This window comes from Agelaius phoeniceus, chromosome 27 (assembly GCF_051311805.1).
Source record: "Agelaius phoeniceus isolate bAgePho1 chromosome 27, bAgePho1.hap1, whole genome shotgun sequence".
In the NCBI taxonomy this organism is placed as follows: domain Eukaryota; kingdom Metazoa; phylum Chordata; class Aves; order Passeriformes; family Icteridae; genus Agelaius; species Agelaius phoeniceus.
In genome coordinates, this window is record NC_135291.1 from 3,270,322 (window position 1) to 3,288,828 (window position 18,507).

At 48.7% G+C, this 18,507-nt stretch overlaps 1 protein-coding gene, 1 long non-coding RNA gene and 2 pseudogenes across 3 annotated transcripts in view; all 4 read right to left on the reverse strand.

The window, feature by feature from the left end:
• Positions 1–18,507, reverse strand: part of LOC129132012 (uncharacterized) — a 292,843-nt gene that overhangs the window by 202,316 nt on the left and 72,020 nt on the right. The window lies entirely within an intron of this gene.
• On the reverse strand, positions 2,567–2,743 carry LOC143695984 (uncharacterized). The gene is made up of 2 exons (XR_013185454.1): positions 2,702–2,743; positions 2,567–2,603 (listed from the first exon to the last, which is right to left on the reverse strand). It is a non-coding gene; the product is annotated as an uncharacterized LOC143695984 (long non-coding RNA).
• Positions 2,798–6,254, reverse strand: LOC143695833 (class I histocompatibility antigen, F10 alpha chain-like; annotated as a pseudogene). Its single transcript, XR_013185347.1, has 4 exons — positions 6,188–6,254; positions 5,042–5,298; positions 3,420–3,701; positions 2,798–3,141 (listed from the first exon to the last, which is right to left on the reverse strand). The product of XR_013185347.1 is annotated as a class I histocompatibility antigen, F10 alpha chain-like (transcript).
• LOC143695834 (uncharacterized) lies at positions 15,163–16,729 on the reverse strand (annotated as a pseudogene).

The following is an 18,507-nucleotide window of genomic DNA, read 5'->3' on the forward strand; positions in this document are numbered from 1 at the left end:
ACCTGAGTCCTGGGTTGAGGGTCCCAAATTTCTTGCCTCACCACCATCCAGTTGCACACCTGTACTTATAAGGTCCCAGACCCAAAGTAGCCAGGTTGTATAAGTCTCATATTCCCATCATACAATGTCTTTGTGCAGATTTTGGAGATTTTCGTACGTCAGGGACTCGGTGACGATCTCAACCTCTGGGTCTCCTGAGGGTTGTGGGGGCCCTCCCTTATCTGGGTGCCCTGCTTTCATCTTAGATCTCCTTGTTTCCACAGGAGCAACTGCTGCTGGCTGTGTCTGCCTTTGCAGTTCAGCTGGAACCTGGACAGTTGTAACATCTGTGGGTTCCACTGCTGCACTATTAGATTCTCCCTCTTCGAGGCACTGGGAGGGCTTCTCATGAGCTTGGGAAATGTGCTCCTTCAGCATTTGGCTCACCTCGTTTATCTCCTTCACCAGAACCCCCATCCAATCTGGGTAGTTTATAGCTGAGGTGGGCTGTGGGGCAGGGCCAGGCTCTGGGGCAGCATCCCTTGTCTTTGGGGTAGGTGTCAGGGTGGTTATCCAAGTTAATCTTCTCTTATCTCTAAATGCTAAACAGAACAAGCCTTCCAGCAACACCAGCCACTGTTTGATATCATTAGTATTTAGAGTGGATCTGAACCCTTCAAAAACTGGTAGAGCAGACCCAAAGAGATGGCTAAAGGGTTGGGAGAAGATTTCCCCTGGTGTCATTTCCTCACAGCAGGTGCTAATATTAAAGTAACCCCAAAAACATACAGTTAGTGTGTGATAGCTGTGAATCCATGTGCCTGCTTTCCAGAGGAAGTTAAAAAGCCATTAATTCCTCCCCTTATTCACCCATAAAACAAACTGGATAACAGCCACAGTAGCCTTGGTTATAGGACCCATGTTTAGATAAGGGCCTGCAAATGGGAGAAATGTAGCCACAACCACATGCCACCCAAACCAAGGTAAGCTGGACCACATGATGACAGCTGAACAAGGTTTCTGTAGCAGCGTACAAAAATTAGATTACTCAAGAACTGTTATTTCCTTTTTATTTCTGTGCCCTCGAGCCTCACGTTAAGCACCAAAATCTGTCTTGGTTTGGAAAGACAGGAGTCTCCTAAGGAAGGCAGGAGCCTCCCCTGAAATGGAGAATGTAAACCCCCTCCTTCCAAATTGCTATAAATTTTAAATTAAGGGGCCCTCAGGCAAAAAATATGGGAGCAGGGATAACAGTTCTTTAGTAGGGAAGAAAATAAAAGGATAAAATAAACAATGCAGTAAACTAAAACAACACTGACAGAGTCAGAACACAACCTGACACCCTGTGGGTCAGGGTATTGGTAGCAGTCCAATTGGAATCGTGGCTGCAGCCCTCCTAGAGTGTCAGGTGGGTTCTGTTGGAGCAGGGATCCTGTAGAAGAGTGTAGTCTTCCTCTGAAGATCTAGGGGAAGAGAGCAGCTGTTTCCTCTGGGGATCCAGTGGAGAAAGCCATGCTGGTGTTCCAGAAACTCAAGATTATATCCAGGTAGGAATGCTTGGCTCTCCCCTCTGGGTTGAGCATCTCACACTGGGAGGCTGTCATTCTTATCAGTTGTGCAGTGACATTCAATAGCCTGTTATCAACGGATGTCTCCCCAGTTGTGGAAGAGATAAGGAAAACTGCCTACTTAACAGAAGACAACTGCCATACAGGTGGCAAATAGAATACAATTTGCTTGACAATCCAGGACATTGCCCCAAGCCGAATTTATTGCCCCAAGCAGGATAATTTCACACCAGAACTGAAGCATTGTGAATATTTGTGGTTATTGGCTTTAAAACACTGGGACATGGAAAAGGGGAAATGGATCTGTTACCAAGAGCTGTGGGGTGGGTGGGAGCAGTGGGATGAGCTCTGCTGGCAGCTCTCAGCCTTCCCAGGAAGAGGGAAGGGGCCGGATCCAGCCCCATGGATCCCTCAGGTAGTGATTACTACCAGGATGAGAGAGGGTCACGGTGTCACCCTGTCCCTGTCCCCATTCCACAGCATGGACCTGGCTGGATCCCCTTGGGAGAGGGAGCTGCTCCAGAATCCTACCTGACCCCACCCCAATCCTGCTCCATCCATCTATCCCACTTGATCCTGCCCCAGTCCTGTCCCAGTCCTGCTCCATCAATCCCACCTGATCCTGCTCCATCCATTCTACCCTATCCTGCACTGGAATCCCTCCCTGATCCCACTCCATCACTCCTGCCCCAATCCTGCTCCATCCATCCCTTCTGATACTGCTCCAGAATCCAGCTCCAATCCCACTTTACAATTCCACCTGATCCCACTCTAGACCCCTGCCCTGATCCAAAATCCCTCCCCAATCCCAGTCTGTCCATCCTGCCCCAATCTCCCTCTGGAATCCCACCCTGATCCCATGCTGTATCTGCAGTGGAGCCATTCATTCCCATGTCTTTTCCTGCAGAGAGAGAAGATCCATGAGATTCCAGTATGGATCACACACTGGGATTAACCCCAGGATCCATCCTGGGATCCGCACAGAGGGGATCCAGAGCTGGATCCGCCATTGGAACTCACCGGCTGCTGGGTTGTATCCATTCCTGTCCCTCCTCCCTGTGGAAACAAAGTGGGATCAGCATCGGTGGCACAGGATTCCCAGAACGGTGCTGGGTGGATCCGTGTCCCTTCCCGACCCCCATCCCGTGTGTTACCAGATTGGAGCTTCCAGACACCGAATCTGATGAGGACAACGATGAGGATGAGGATGGCAGCGATGACAGACACAGCGACCACCACGGAGAGATGGGATAGTGAGGAGGGGGAGGGGAATCCCCATTTAGGAATTCCAAATTCCCAATCCCCACATTCCCATCCTCACCCCAAGCGAAGATCCCAGGCTCTGGCATTCCGGGATGCTCCACCCTGCACCGGTACTGCTCCCGCTCCTCCGGCAGCGCCTCGATCCTGGCCCAGGTGTGGAAGGTGCCGTCGCTGTTGGGAACGATCCCGCCCCACTCCGTCTCCTGATCCAAGGTTTCACCCCCCTTCATCCAGCTGACTGCGATGGTGTTGGGGTAGAATCCGTACACGTGGCAGGACAGGATCAGCGTCCCGTGTTCCTCTCTTCCGGACACATGGACATCAGGGGGCTCTGGAATGGGATAATGGTGAGGGACATCCATGGAATGGTGAGGGACATCCCATTGGAACGGGACTGGGGTGAGTTCTACCTATGGAATTCCCACTGGAATAGGATGAGAGTGACATCTGCCCATGGAATTCCCAGTGGAATGGGATTGGGGTGAGATCTGACCATGGAATTCACACTGCAATGGGATTGGGATGAGATCTGACCATAGAATTCCCACTGGAAATACTGTGTTCCCAAGTCCTCCATTCCCAAATCCCTCACAGGAATTCTGCTCCCACCTTTGCGCTCCAGCTCCTTCTGCCCATATCTGATGTGCCTCTGGAGCCATTTTGGGCAGATGTGGTTCAGATAATTTGTCCACATCTCAACCCCGTTCAATTCCTGTTCCCAGCGTCTCCTGGTGATCTCAGCAGCGCTGTCGGCCGGCACGAATCTCCTGAATCCCAGGTCAAAGGAGATATGATCCCGCCCATCGTAGCCAATCTGGTGGGATCCACGGACACTCCCATCGGACAGGAAGTCACAGCCATAAACTGTCAACCTTGTGTGGAGACCTCAACCTTGTGTGAAGACCTGGGGGGATTGTACCCACAGAGACCCCTGGAATTGTGTCCCAGCCCCACAGAGCCCCATTCCAGCCCTTTGGAGCCGCAGAGTCTGATGGAGACCCACAGAGCCTCATCCCAGCCCCTTGGAGCCCCATGGATCCACATCCCAACCCCATGGAAGTCAACCCAACAGATCCCATCCCAGCCCCACAGATCCCAGCCCCATGGATCCAATCCCAGCCCCATGGATCACAAGATATTCCATCCCAGTCTAATGGATCCCCATTGCAGCCCCTTGGAGCCCTATGAATCCACATCTGACACCTATAGATCCCATCCCAGCCCCATGGATGCTCACCCCAGCCCTACAGACCCCACTCCAGCCCCACAGATCCCATCCCAGCCCCACGGATCCCCATCCTAACCCCACGGATCCCCATCTCAGCCCTACAGTTCTTATCCTAGCCCCACAGATCCCATCCCAGCCCTACAGTTCCCATTCCAGCCCCATAGATCCCATTCCAGCCCTATGGATCACAAGCTATCCTATCTCAGTCTAATGGATCTCCATTTTCAGCCCCTTGGAGCCCTTTGAATCCACATCCAAGATCTACAGATCCCATCCCAGCCCCATAGATCTGTACCCAAGTCCCACAGATCCCATCCCAGCCCCACAGATCCCATCCCAGCCCCATGGATTCATATCCCAGCCCCATGGATCCCATCCCAGCTCAACAGATCCCATCCCAGCCCCATGGATCCATATCCCAACCCATGGATCACAAAATATCCCATCACAGCTTAATGGATCCCCACTTCAGTCCCTTGGAGTCCTGTGAATCCACATTGGGGATCTACAGTTCCCATCCCAGCCCCACGAATCCACATCCCACCCCCATGGATTCCAACCCAAGTGCACAGATCCCATCCCAGCTCCATGAATGACAAGCTATCCCATCCCAGTCTAATGGATCCCCATCTCAGCCCCATCGATCCCCATCTCAGCCCTACAGTTCCCATTCCAGCCCCACAGATCCCATCCCAATGCCATGGATCCCAACCCAGCCCCATGGATCTCATCCCAGCCCCATGGATCCATATCCCAACCCATGGATCACAAAATATCCCATTCCAACCTAATAGATCCCCATTTCAGCCACTTAGAGCCCTGTGAATCCACATCTGAGACCTATAGATCCCATTCCAGCCCTATGGATCCAATCCCCAGCCCTACAGTTCCCATTCAAGCCCCAGAGATCCCATCCCAGCCCCATGGATCCCAGCCCTACAGATCCCATTCCAGCCCTATGGATCCCCATTCCAGTCCCACAGCTCCCCTCACTCATCGCCACTCTGGTTGTACCGCTCACGCAGTATCTTCAGGTTCCTGACATCACTGTGCTGGTTCCTCACATTGGTCTGGGTCCCCATATCCAATATTCTGGCTTGACTCCATCCTTTATCCACTGCATCAGCGGCTCTGCCCGGCCCCGCTCGCTGTCGTAGCGCACGAAGGGGATCCCATCCAGGTACCCAATATCCATGAACTGGGGGATCCCCAGGCTGGGCTCTGACACCACCACGTGCAGGTAACGCAGGGAGTGGAGAACTGGGGGGACACAGAGATTTGGGGGGATTGAGGAGATCATGGATCAATGAAAGGGGAACTGGGAGAGCTGGGAAGGGGTTTGGGGATCCTGGGGCCAAGGAAAGGGTGTGCAGGGTGGGAGAGGTGGGATGGACAGGAAAAGGCCTGCAGGGGGTCCTGGTGTCCAGGAATGGGGGCTCAGGGGGTTCCAGGGTTATGGAAAGGGGGAGAGGAGGGACTGGGAAAGTGGCATGGGGGTTCCAGGGGATGCATGTGCCCAGGAAAGGGGATCCAGGGGTCCCCAGTGCCAAGGAATGAGGGGTCACAGGGTGGGGAGACCTGGGAATAGGAATCTGGGGGTCCTTGATGCAGAGAAATGGGGGGGGCTGGGGACTGAGAAAAGAAGGAATGGAAGTCCAGGGGTCTCAGGATCAAGGAAAAGAGGGGTCTGGGGACTGGGGAAGGCAGGATGGATGGGAAAGGGGTTGCAGGGGGGAATTGGTACTGGATAAGGGGGTGCAGGGGGGTCCCAGTGCCCAGAACTGAAAATTCAGGGGGGTCCTGGGGCCCAGAATCCCCCAGGGACCCTCCTGGACATCCTGAGACACCTCCCCCCACAGGACGAGCAGGTCCCGGTGCCGGGGAAGAGGGTACAGGGGGGTCTCGGTGCCCGGACATGGGCGCCCAGGAATGGGGGCTCAGTGGATTCTGATGCCTGGGAATGGCGGTTCGGGAGGGTTTTCCTGTCCAGGAATGGGGTTCAGGGGCTGGCGAAGGGGGTTGAGAGGGGTCAGTAGACTCAAAATTGGGGTACAGGGGGGTTCCCCTGCCCAGGAATGGAAGTCTAGGGCGTTCCCGGTGGCCGGAAATGGAACTTCAGGAGTTTCCCCGTTTCGGGGTTCCCACTCACCTTTGGTCGCGCCCCCCGGGTCCCCCAGGAGCCCCAAGAGCAGCCCCAGAGCCAGCGCGGGAGCCATGGCGCTGCTCCACTGCGGCCCCGCCCACAGCCCTGGCCCCGCCCCAAGGAAAAGCGGGGGCTGGGGTGTCTGAGATGGGGGAGGGCCAGGAAAGGGGGTGCAGGGGGGCTTTGGTGCCGGATGAGGGGGTGCAGGGGGGTCCCTGTGCCTGAGAATGGAGGGTTTGGGAGGGTTCCAGTCCTGGATATGGGGGTGCACGGGGGTCCTGGTGCAGCAGAATGGGGGGGTCAAGGACTCCCAGTGCTGTATAAGGGGATGCAGTGGGGTCCCGGTGCCCAGAAATGGGGGTTCAGGGGGGTTTCCATGCCCGGGATTTGGGGTTCAGGGGGTTCCAGGCTCCAGATAAGGGGGTGCAGGGGTTATTGGGGCTGGGGAAGGGGGTACAGGGAGGCTCCCAGTGCCCCGAAATGAACGTTCAAGGCGGTCTCTGTGCCCAGGAAGGGGGGTTCGCCTGGAAATGGAAGTTCGGGGGGTCCCCGTGCCCAGGAATTGCTGTTCAGGGGGGTCCCGGTGCCGGAGCAGTCCCCGGTCCCCGGGCGGGTCCCGGTGCCGCAGCTTGGGAGACGCGAAAGTGACCGGGGCAGCGCGGGGAGGGAGAGGGGACAGAGCAAACCCTGGGAATTCCCCTGAACCCCCCCGGGACCTGCCAGGACCCCCCCGCAGGACGCGCAGGGGGTGGAGAACTGGGGGCACGCAGAGATTGGGCGGTCTGGGGGTGTCCAAGGGCTGGGAAGCAGAACCGGGAGAGCCGGGAAGGGTCCAAGGTTCCAGGAAGGGACTGTGAGAGGCGGGCTGGGGGATCCAGGGGGTCCCTGAACCCAGAAAAGGGGTCCAGGAGTCTCCATTGTTCAGGGAAGTGGGGTCTGGGAGCTGGGAAAGGCAGAAAAGGGGGTTCAGGGGGTCCCTGGGTCACGGAAAGGGGGCTCTGGGGCTGGGAGAGGCGGGTGGATCCCGGGGACGCAGCTTGGGTGTGTCACGATCCGTCCTTATGAATGGGTTTCGTGATGGTTCGTGGATTGATCTCAGGGTGCAAAAGAACTGACACGGTACAAGGGGGTTTGCAGTGATAATCAAAACAAATGCACCTTTATTGAAATAACCACAGCAAAAATGCCTTGGGAAGGAATCAGGGGAAAAAGGAAAAAATAAGGGAAAAGAGGGAGGAAAAAGAATGGGTATATAGCTACCAAACGTCAAACTGCCAAGTCCCTCCATGTCCAGCCCATGGAGTTCACCAGGCCGCGTCCAGGGAGATCTCAGAGGCACAGTTCATCTGGACCCCAATTACACTCTTTTTTGATGGGGGAAGGGGGGATGGATTTTGCAACCAAATCAAAGGTAGTTTACTGTATCTTCAGGGGGAAAGAATGGTGTTTGGAAAGGGGTACACACAGTCCATGTTTGGCAGTAGGTGAGAGCCATTGTTTTCGTGGTTGACTGCCTGCACCTGCAACATCCATCTTGCTTTGGGCAGCTTTCCTTCCGCCGCCACTGCACACCTCTCCCGGGTTGGGGGTTTCAGTCCCAGTCTCTGGAAGAAGGTGAGAGGGGGCCTTCTCACACAAGGATTTCATGTCTCGGTCTCTTGATGAAGAGGCTTCTTACATCTCGGTTTGTCTGTCATGGTGGTTATGAACAAGCGAGAGGCACCTTCTTTGGGGGGAACCACCCTAAAGCCTAGGAGAAGTTCAGCCAGGCCGAGAGGCGGGGAGAATTCCAGAGCTATTGTGCAAAAGGGCAAAATGCCCTTTGAGCTCAGGGTAGCATATAGCAAATGCACCTGTGAAAACAATAATTGAGCAACACTCTCAGGTCTCAGGCATATGACTTTCCCCTACAGGATCAGAAACTTCAGACAGGAGGGGTCTGTTTTTCAGTGCCCCCCCCCCAATGACGATCGTGAGGCAGATGAGGGATATTTCAGACAGACTCTCACACGACCCCGTGACTCACAATTGTCTTGAGGGATCTTTATCAGCAGTGCTCTGGAGTATCATTGATGAGTCTTCAGGACTGGCCGTACGTTGGTAGTATAACCCGGAAAAATAGGGACAGTATGACAGAGAGAAGAAAGAGAGAGAGAGAGAGAAAAAGGAGGAAAAGAAAGGATAGGAAAAAGAGGGGGAAAAGGGAGACAATAAACAAACATAATTAATATTGATTATAACAGTATTATTTTCATAACAATTTTCAAAATGGTTAATTGTTGCAGTGTGATGTAATACTCTGTTTCAGCTATCCCAGTTCCTCCCTCAGGTGTGCCAACAACCTCTCCCTTCCCCTTCCCCTTGCCCCCTTGCTAAGTGCTGTCCGTCAATCTTAACATTCCAGCAAGGGCATCATCTGATTGGCAAAGTTCAAAAGATGCTTCTCAGCCCTGGCAACATTGGGCTATCCAGGTGTCACTTGTCCCCTGAGACTTCCCCCCTCCCAACTGGTTGGTGCCATACCTACCCCTTCCCTCCCCCTCTCCCCGGGCTTAAAATACCCAGCAACCACGTGGTTCTGAGTTCTGTTGGAGCTGTTGCAACATTCAGAGGTCTGTGACTTAGGAATAAAGCTCTGGATCAAAACCTCCAGCAGCGTCTCCTTTTACCTTCACCATTGCCTAAAGTCTTTCCACCAGAGGTAAACCTGAGTTCCTGCTTGCCTGGACTTGTCCCAGGGGTGTCTCTGGGGTGAGACCACCACAGCTGCCACCTTTGGTCCAGCAGCAAGGCCAGACGACCCCAGGCACGTTCCATCCGGCAATATTGGGAATTAACTCTAATAGTTAATTAATTAAAATAGTATTATTTTTGTAACAATTTTCAAATGGTTGAAACAAATAACAAATAATCAAAAGCAAAACAATAAACAAATCATAATATAAGCATTAACTTTAAAATTATTTTCTAAAACAATTCACTAAAAATTGAAAGTAATTCTCACAAAATCATAAATGGGAATCCAGGATTGCTCTAAAACACATATGCTTAATTTGTAATTGCCTTGTGTCAATTGACTTGGGGATGTCCACAGTGTAGAGGACATCAGCCAAGTTGTGTGCATTGACTATAGACATCAATCTTGTCAGCCGTTTCATCATCCTCCAATTCATAACAAATGGGACTGATGACAAGATAAAACCAAGCACAATTAGAATCAAAAGGGCAACGATGGGTTGACACACACTGTTCAGGACACTCGTGGCAGTAGGTGACCACCCAAAGAGGGTATCCCACCACCTGTGCTCGGCATCTTTCTTTACCCTCTCCATAACACGGTGTATCTGTCTCACATTATGATGAACAGTCACCAGGGCTTCTGTCCGTTTTTCTTTATCTTTTTGAGGATTTCTACCAAGTCTTGATGGAGCAGCACTTGACTTACCAAAGTGAGGTTCATCCTGATAGGAGTAGGCATCAGTTTGTGAATCAGTGTGTAGTTGGATTGCAATAGGTAGTGAGAGGTAACTGGAGCTTCATAAAAGAAATCACATCCTGTAATCTTGGTAAAGTTACAAGCACAAACATTTGAATAATTTTTAGTATCTACTACAATATTCTCTATGAATACAAAATCACAAGCAGTTCTGAAGCATGCACACCTGTTGCCTATATATACAAGGACTGTTTCAGAAGCCTCATTAGGCTGAATTTCAAAATGACAGATATTTTTCTCTGTGTCTGAAAAAATGTCTTGAGCTATGATTGCATTGCTTTCACAGATGAACCCTTGTTGTTCTCGGACAAGACAAGATTCTAAATTAACAGTTTGCCATTTCTCACCCATTTGACGGGCCCATTCCTGATGCTCATAAGGATAGAGAACAGCTCCATCATGATTCAGCCCTAATGCAATCATAGGAAATATCAAATGCACTGAGGCATTACGTATGGTTAACACAAAAGCCATGGCTGTGTTTGTAATGGGATTGGAAGTTAAATTCACTAAGTTCCACCAGGATTGGAATTCTCTTTCAAAATCAGTGGCACTGTCCCAAATTATTTTCCCAATTTCAGTAGGAAAAGTGCCTTCTTCACCTTCTCTTATCATTGAGGCAGCAACTGACTGCATCCACAATTGTGCCTGGATACAGCTGAGAGCCAAAGAAATGTTGTTTTGTGTAGCACCGAGTGTATCAATTACCAATTTGTGGTCATTTACATTTACCTTTTCCCAATTTGTCAAAATGTTTGATAGCAGCCACTGGTGTGTTCCTAAAGCAAATGACTGCAGTGGTTGTTGTAACTTGGTCAAATCTCTAGTTGTCGCAGCCAATTTTATTCATTAATACTTCTGAATCAATAGTCTTTAGAATTCCCAATCCTGTTCCCACAACACCGGTTATGTCTCTTAGCGTCCGTCTTTTAAAAGAGTTCCGCTTTTGCAACCAGGTCATCCAACCCTCAAAGGAAGTTTGCAAAAAAGGTGAACAGGTCGGCTGAATTTCTGAGACATTACTTTGCATCAGCAATTTGACTTGTTTAAGAGAACCATGCTGGATTGAACAGTATTTGTTGTTGTCCTGTTTTCCTAATTATATCTGGTCCATTTTCAAAAATTCTTGGGCTAAGCATAAGCGGTGGTTGGGCTGGAGTGGTGGTGGTGTAAATTGTAACCAGTTGGGCTATAGCATTTACTATAAACTTAAAATGTAGGCCCTACAGGCCTACATTTTTTGGACCAAAGACAAACCGCTTCTATGGTTTGTGCCAATGTAAAATTGTGCCAACAATCCTGTAAGCTTGGGTGCGTACAAACCTTTTCATGCTTATTTGTTTGATCTGTCAAAACACCGATTGAGGTTGCGTTACTATGGGTAGTTCCGTTAATCATTTGGATCCCATACTAATTTTTTTCCCCACTATCCCTTGAAGCTGCCAGGTTTTTTGGTTTTCCCATTCCTGCCTAGTGTATATCTGATTTTCATGCGTAACAACAGTTGATAGTTTTAAATCCTTCATATTTCCTGAGGATCCGGAAAAATGAACAAAAGCCTGGGACCAAGGCCATTCAGTATCAAGTTGACTAAGGGTGCTCTCAGTCCTTTCTACCCACTGGGGTGTGACTACTGTACTCAGTGTGGGCTTTGTTATAGCATTTATCTTAAGTTTGTAAACCAGGCCTTTTAAACTTTATGGATTTGTCAAGTTATTTTACCAACGGCATGTCACATAAGTTGGTTTGGCTAAAGTAAAATTATGCCAGCAAGCAGTAGATTTATTTCTACAATCCTTTGTAATTGCATTGTTGGTTCTGGGGCCTAAAGTGTAGTTACCAACGTACTCCTGCCAGCAGCACAGAGTGAGGGGAATTTGTTTGGTACACTCCCACTTTGTCGTAGGACACAGTTCTGTTGTAGGGATGTGCAAATAGTTTTTTCCATCTGGTTCTAAAACATTTCCAGCACCTGCAATGGAGGTGGCTTTCTCATAGAGAGATCCTTCCACTTTTCTGCATGCTACCACAATCGACTCACCAATTGTTCCAGTTAGGGTTCTAGTCCAGTCCTTCTGATCCCATCCCCACTCACTTGGGCGATATATCTCAGAGTCATGCAGCACTATAGGCTCTAGGTTCAGGTGGCGACCCTTGGGATATGATTCTAGAACATTAGTGTGATGGATGGTAGCTTCAGACCACGACCACTCAGCAGGATTCTGTCCACGGAATTGTGGTAGGATGCAGAAAAGTATCACCAGTGTTATCATGGTTCAGATGATCCTCATGTCCCTCAGGGTTCTTCTGTAAAAGTAAACACAACAGAATCCTGCCACTAAGGGACAGAAAAAGTTAGAATGATGGAATTATCCAGTGTGTATTTATCCGATGCTCTCTCCCTAGAGCATCAGAGGCTACCCATGCATGTTTATTCAGAGGGGTTTTTAGCACTAGTGGTAGTTCCCCTACAGTAGGGAGGTCCACCAGAACAGGTTGTTCAGGGTAATATGCTGGAATCTTGAAATCATCTGGTCTCCCTAGAGAGGCAATTATGCTTGGAGCTATGGGGCAAAAAACAGTGATTTTGGGACACCCATTTACCACCCCATCTGTCATTCACACTTTTCACAGCTTCCCATAACTGAACATCCCAATTTCCCTCCTCTGGTTTCAAAAGTCATTCCAAAAGACCATTGGTCCTTTCCACGATCCCGTTAGCTTGAGGGTAGTAAGGGGTATGAAAAGTCCATTTAATTCCTTCATTTTTTGCCTAATCCTGTACAATTCTAGCAGTGAAGTGGGACCCATAATCAGATTGAATTTCCTGTGGTTTTGGGAAAATTCCAAACCATCCCTGCAATGCTTTAACAGTATTATCTCCTGTAGCTCTTTTAAAAGCATTGGCCTGGACCATCCCAGATACAATTTCTACTCCTACTAGCACAAAGTGTTTAACTCCTGACTTCTTAAAGGGGCCAATATAGTCTACCTGCCATGCGTCCCATAAGCCTTTACCCTTTCTGAAATGCAGAGGGTCATCTTCCAAAGGATGTCTCTCCAGTCTCCAGTCTGCGATTGCTCACAGGCTGATGCGCATGTTTTACACCTTTCCTTGGTGACAGGCCAACGCTGGGCAAGAGCTTCCTTGTACAAATCTTTCACACCTGTGTGCTGTCTTTTTACATGCAGCCATTCTAATAGTTGATCCCAGTCCTCTGTAATTTGTTCTTTTTCAGGGGACTTAGTCTTGCTAAACCAACAGCTTTATTGTTCCACTCTCCTGCTGGATTTCCATCTGTCTGGTGAAAGGCTGCCCACCCTAACAAAATTTCCTTGGCTTGCGATGTTCAAAATTTCTTGCCACTTTTCCTTTTGCCATACTGGAATTCTGTTACCTTCCCAATCATTTTGCTGCCAAAAAGGAAGCCACTCAGTACATCCTTTATACACAGCATAGGAGTCCGTGTAGATGCAGACAGGAGAGGTATTCTGTACCTCATGTTGGAAAGCACTCCAAACAGCTCTCAGCTCCCCAACCTGAGCACTGCCTTCTCCCTCGGTAATGATTCGTTCACCAGAGGAAATGTGGAGGGCTGCTGCCCTGTATCTCCACACCTTCCCCTCCTGTTTAGCAGAGGCATCAGGGAACCAAGAATTTGCTGATTGTTTGGGGGAGAAAGGAGGGGATGTTTTAATTACAGAGGCAGGTTTGTCATGGCTGCTGCCCAAGTTCTCAGTTTCTTGGATTGCTAAATTTTTTACAGCATTTTCTGTTATTGAGAGAATGTTACAGTAATGTTCAATCTGAGCATACCAGTTTGCAACTGAGGCACTTTGGGCCACTGTGTTGGGGACGGGGAGGGAGGTCCCAGTAGTGACTGTCTTAATAACTTTGAAAGGGCCTCTCAAGGCAACTGGTTGTTGTCGTGCATTTTTTTCCACTTCTATGAAAGCTAAGCTAACCACAAACAATCCTTTTTCCCAGGTAGTGTATCTTTTCTCAGCATCTTTAAAACCACAGGAATAGAAACCAACAGGACTTGTTGGACCCTCAGGACCCTGCTGCCAAATGTGTACTGACAGCCCTGAGGAGCCAAATCCCCATTCCACTTGAAAGGGATCTGTGGGATGGACAGGGTCCAGTGCTTGGTGAGCTGTTGCTTCAAAAATCAGCAATTGCAATGCTTCCTCCTGAGAAGGAGTCCAATCCCATTTCACCCCGTTTGCTCAGCAAGTCATGAAGGGGCCTGGCAATTATTGAAAGATCTGGAATATGTTTTCTCCAGAGCACTAATAATCCTAGAGCTTGCAGGAGATCTTTCCTGGATTCAGGCATTTTGATCTGATCTAAAGAGGTTAGGATATCAGGTGGAATACATGTCATACCTCCTTTCCAGCAAATTCCCAAAAACTTCACTTCCTGAGAAGACTTCTGAATTTTCTCTGGGGGCATCTGCAAATCAAGACTTTCTAAGTGAGAGATTATTTTCTGCTGATGTTTCCCTACTACCTCTATTTCACACACACACCCCCCCCCCCCCCCGCCCCCAGCCCAGAATGTCATCAATGTATTGATAAACAGCTACAGGATCAGGTTTGGGTGTTTTTTCTAATTCCTGGGCTAAAGCATGGTGGGCCAAAGTGGGGGAGTGTTTGTAGCCTTGGGGAAGCCTAGTGAAAGTGTATTGCTGTCCTTCCCATGTGAAGGCAAATAGGTCCATATCTTCTGGCTGTATGGGTATCATAAAAAACATGTCTTTGACATCTATAGTTGCCATGATTGAGTGAGCTTTTTCTTGAATTGATGTCATTAATTCAGCCAAATTTGGGACCGCTGCTGTAAGAGGGTCTGTGTTGGCATTAAGTCTACTGTCAGCCTCCACTTCTCATTGGGTTTCCAAACTGGCCACAGTGGCAAGTTGAAAAGAGAATGGGTATTGACTATCACTCCTTGGTCTCACAAGTCCTGTATAACCAGTTGATGCCCTCTTTGGCACCAGAAGGTAGAGGGTATTGTTTTACATGAGTAATTTTGCTAGACAGTGAGGAGGATGCAGCTTGGAGCAGTCTAATGTTAAGACGTGGCACGCCAAATGACCACAGGAATCCCTCAGAATCTTCCCACTGCCTCCCAGCAATAACATCCATCCCTAATAAATTGTTTGGAATATCCCCAATTTTGACATCTAATTGATTCTCCTCTCCATGGAGCATGAGTTTTACTAAGGCCACATTCATAGATTCTGTAGTTCCTAGGGCATTTAAAGCACAACATGGTTTCTTTGTAGGAACAATTCTACACTTCTGGGCATCCTTTTTGTTAGTGCAGAGATTTGTGCCCCAGTGTCAATCAGAAAGGTTACAAGTGCCTGTTTGAGGCCTGTGATAGCTGTGATCAGTATATCTCCTGATTTATGTTTAGTGAGCATTCTCAGATACATCCATGCTCCAGCCCTTTGCTCACCTATAAGGGATGGAGAGCCTAGTTTCTCTGGTTCTGTGTTTGCTTTGGCTCACATCCTAAATTCTGAGGGAGAGGCTGGGAGAGGGTTTCTTTTGGCTCACTGGCTGGATTCTGAGAAGGGAGGGGTGCACTGGGTTGAACTGATAAATTCGGTTTCTGATAGTGCCAATTAGTTATTATTTTCTGTAATTTATCAAGGGGCAAACCATCCATCACCTCTCTGGGGACCCCCCTTTTAACTTCCAACAACCACCAATGGTGGTGGTTAGAGATCTGTTTTCCCTTCCCTAAATTTTCACCGTGAGGAGCCCTGATAAACCAAACACCGTTTGTTTTTTCTGATTTCTCCTCCAGGGTTTTTACAGGTCCATATCATCTACTGTAATTAATCAAATCTACTGCAACCTCGCTCCATGTCCAAACTTTATGGCTACTGGCAGGTGAATCAGATTGAGAAGCTGTGGGCTGTGAGGGGATGGAGTATGGAGTGAAACCAGGATCAGTAGATCCAGTTTGGTCAGTGGGGTTACCAAGGAATCTATCTAGTCTCTCTACGGGACCCAAGGCCATTATGGTTTTCTGTAAAGTAATTGCTGTAGGTTTAGGAAGCCCTCAAATTAAAGGAGTCATAATTTCAGGCTTTACAGGTAATTGCATTGGTGACTGAAAACCAGGAATCAACCTTTTTCATGAATCATTTGCAGGCAGGTGGCTTTGTGGGCGCCTTCCAAAAGCTGGTCGGGGGTACTGACTATAGCTAAAGGGTCTCCCCTTTCCAAAGGATTAATTCCCCCGGGCCAGAAAGGCACACATTGTGTCAGGGACCATGTGTCACGCTTATCTCCTGTTGTTAGGAAAACTCCATGTCCCCAGTACCCACTGGCCTCCTGTTCAGTTAATTTAATTTGATCTTCACCAGTAAGGGACACTTGGAAGACATATTCTATCTCCGATTCTTGTGGAAGGCGCCCAAATTCTTTCTTCAGCTCAGCCAATTTGGTAGTGCTGAATGGTATTTGTTTAGTTGTGATATGTGGTTCAAAATCTTCATAATTAATATAATTATATTCTGTTTTAACCAGGGGTCTCAAATGAGGGCAGCAGTTTTCTCCACAGTTTTTTTACTGCCTCTAGTTCCTTATGGGGATAAATCTGTTTAATGTGAGGAGTTTCTTTTCCTCTGCCTGTGTTGAGGAATCAGCATTCAGTGAATTCTTAACATGTTCCTCTCTAAGGGCAGCTTGTAACAGATGGATCTCATTCTTTTCTTCATTTAATTTTTTTTCCAAACGTCAACTAGGTTTTGAAGGGAGTCCATTATAGCTTTTTCCTCACTTCTTCACTTTAAGAGAGTTTTTATAGCTGCTGTGAGACAAGCTCCCAAAACTGAGCAGAGAATAGTTTTATTTTTGCCCAGTTTAAATTTTGTTTCATGTTGTAAAGAACATACTCTATCAATAACATTTTCCAAATTAAATCAGTTACTTTGTGCCCGTTCTTCTCCTCTGGGAGAAGGTTTGGCATTGTGTTTGGCTAGTAGAGCATAAAATTCAGCTTCAACTTTTGCGCTGAGGTTTTCCGTCATTTTGTGAAGGGACCAAAACCATGACAGGGAAGTGTAGACTTAAGGTACACAACCACACAGCCTCTGCTGTGTTTCCCTTGCTTCCCTGGGTGGGTGAAGAGACTAAGTGTGCCTGGGAGGTTCTACTCAGTTACTTCAAGTAGTCCCTTCGCTTCCCAGACAGTCCAGATTCACACATACACAAAAACAGTTTCCCTTTTTGCACTAAGAGATCTTTTGTGAAATTCTGAAGACAGAACCCTCAATTGAGTATGGGGGTGCTTTTCACCTAGGCATGTGCAGTTTGTGGGAAATTTGAGTCACTCCCTTTCCTTTTTAGACAACTGCTCACCCCTTTCAGGGTATCGGGCTCGGTGCGGCTGGAGTGAAACATCCTTCCCCTGTTACAGACTACACACAACCCTGCAAACCCCTCTGTCTGTCAGAATCCTGTTCATGATGGCAATTTAATGTCACGATCCACTCGTACAAGTGGGGTTGTGATGGTTCATTAACTGATCTCAGAGTGCAAAAACAACAGAGAGGGGATTTCAGTCTTGATCAAAACAAATGCACCTTTTATTGAGTGCCCACAGCAGAAGCAATAGAAGGATTAGAAAGGAGATAAAGGATAGAGGGAGAGAGAAGAAGACAGGGGTGGGAATAGCTACCAACGGAGAGACAAAATCCTCATGGTCCAGCCAATAGATCCATCTTGTCACGTTGGGGAGAATCTCAAATTCTTTGCATAACTCAGGGGTCTTTTATAGTCATCCACCAAGGGGAGAACAGATAAAAGACAATGGAGAATTAGTCTATTGAAAATGAGTAAGACAGTCCATGTTCCAAAACAGGACAAATCAATCTCAGTGGTGAGCGAGACCCATTGTTTTCAGGATTGGTGTCTATGAGAAACCAGTCTTGGTGCAGCAAACACACCTGCAGGCAACACTTGGCAAACATCCCACTTCAGTCAGGCCCGCGCCCCTGTGTTAGAATTTTAAGGGTCTCAGTCTCAGTCCTTGGGAGGGGGCTTCCCTTACAGTGCTTGTGAGGCAGATGAGGGATCTTCTATGGGGGGATCACCAGAGTTACCCCAGAAAGTTCATCTGGCCAAGAGGTGGGGAAATTCATGGGCCATTGTGATGAGCAGGGATCGTGAAGCAGGTGTAAGTGTACAGAGCAAGCCGCTCCCTGTCAGCCCCTGCTCAAAGCAGTTGTAACGTGGGGGCACAGCAAGCACAGCTGCAAACAATCACTTGGCAAGCATCCACCCCAACCAGGCCAGAACTCCAGCCAGGGTCCTCAGGGTCTTCCTCTCTGTCCTTGTGACGGTCGTGAGGCAAATGACGGAAACTTCAGACCATCTCTTACAGCAGTTTACTTTATCTCTTCCTCAACAATCCCCCCCTCTGGGAGATATCTTCTGTTATTGGGCCCTTGAGTGTCACTGCATGACTGATGAAAAATTCATCATCCCATTGTGAGATGCTCCGGCCAGAGGGAGGAGCCAAGCATTCCTACCTGGATATAATTTGACATTTGGAAGAAGAGAGACAGCCTTTTCCCACTGGATTCCCAGAGGAGCAGCTTTCTTTTCCACTGCATTCCCAGAGGAAGTCCAGGCCCATCTACGCCACCACTGGACCTTGAGAGGAAAACTCCACCCTTCTACAGGATCACTGCTTCAACAGAACCCCACCTGTCACTGCAGGAGCACTGCAGCCTCCATTTAATAGGACTGCTACCACCACTGTGACCCACAGGGTGTCAGGTCATATTCTGACTCTGCCAGTGGG